A 963-nucleotide genomic window follows, 5' to 3' on the forward strand; every position below is an offset into this window, starting at 1 on the left:
TTCTCCATTACAGAGAGTGGCATAAGATTTATCCCTGACCCCAGATCACGTAGAGCTTTTTCAAAGGTCATGGTGCCTATGGTATAAGGTATTAAGAACTTGCCAGGATCTTGTCTCTTTTGAGGTAAAATTTGTATTACTTGGGAGAGTACTAGGAGGAGTTTCAGTGACTTTCTTACTCAGCTGGCCCACTTGTGCCTCGAGATTTCTGATGGAGGATCTTGTTTCACTCATGAAACTGAAAGTGGCTTTTGACAGATCAGAAACTAGATTGGCTAAATTAGAAGTGTTTTGTTTAGAATTCTTTGTCTGTTGTTGAGAAGATGATGGAAAAGGCTTGCTATTGCTCAGCCTATTGCGTCCACCATTGTTAAAGCCTTGTTGAGGCTTTTGTTGATCCTTCCATGAGAAATTTGGATGATTTCTCCTTGAGGGGTTATAGGTGTTGCCAAAGGCTTCCCCCATGTAATTTACCTCTGCCATTGCAGGGTTTTCAGGATCATAAGAGTCTTCTTCAGAAGATGCCTCTTTAGTAATGTTGGATGCATTTTGAGAAATCATGTTAACTTGCTGAGTCAACACTTTGTTCTGAGCCAATATGGTATTCAGAGCATCAATTTCAAGAACTCCCTTCCTCTGAGGTGTCCCATTATTCACAGAATTCCTCTCAGAAGTGTACATGAATTGGTTATTTGCAACCATGTCAATGAGTTCTTGAGCTTCTGTAGGTGTTTTCTTTAGGTGGATGGATCCACCTGCAGAATGGTCCAATGACATTTTTGAAAACTCAGATAGACCATAATAGAATATATCTAATACGGTCCATTCTGAAAACATGTCAGATGGACACCTTTTGGTCAACTGTTTGTATCTTTCCCAAGCTTCATAGAGGGATTCACCATCTTTTTGTTTGAAGGTCTGAACATCCACTCTAAGCTTGCTCAGCTTTTGAGGAGGAAAGAA

At 40.2% G+C, this 963-nt stretch overlaps 1 non-coding gene across 1 annotated transcript; it reads left to right on the plus strand.

Annotated features, from left to right (window-relative positions):
* The first annotated feature begins 835 nt into the window (after positions 1-835).
* LOC127742446 (small nucleolar RNA R71) lies at positions 836-939 on the plus strand. The gene has a single exon (XR_008003704.1). It is a non-coding gene; the product is annotated as a small nucleolar RNA R71 (small nucleolar RNA).
* The last annotated feature ends 24 nt before the right edge of the window (positions 940-963 follow it).

The sequence above is a fragment of the Arachis duranensis genome, chromosome 1 (assembly GCF_000817695.3).
Source record: "Arachis duranensis cultivar V14167 chromosome 1, aradu.V14167.gnm2.J7QH, whole genome shotgun sequence".
Lineage (NCBI taxonomy): Eukaryota > Viridiplantae > Streptophyta > Magnoliopsida > Fabales > Fabaceae > Arachis > Arachis duranensis.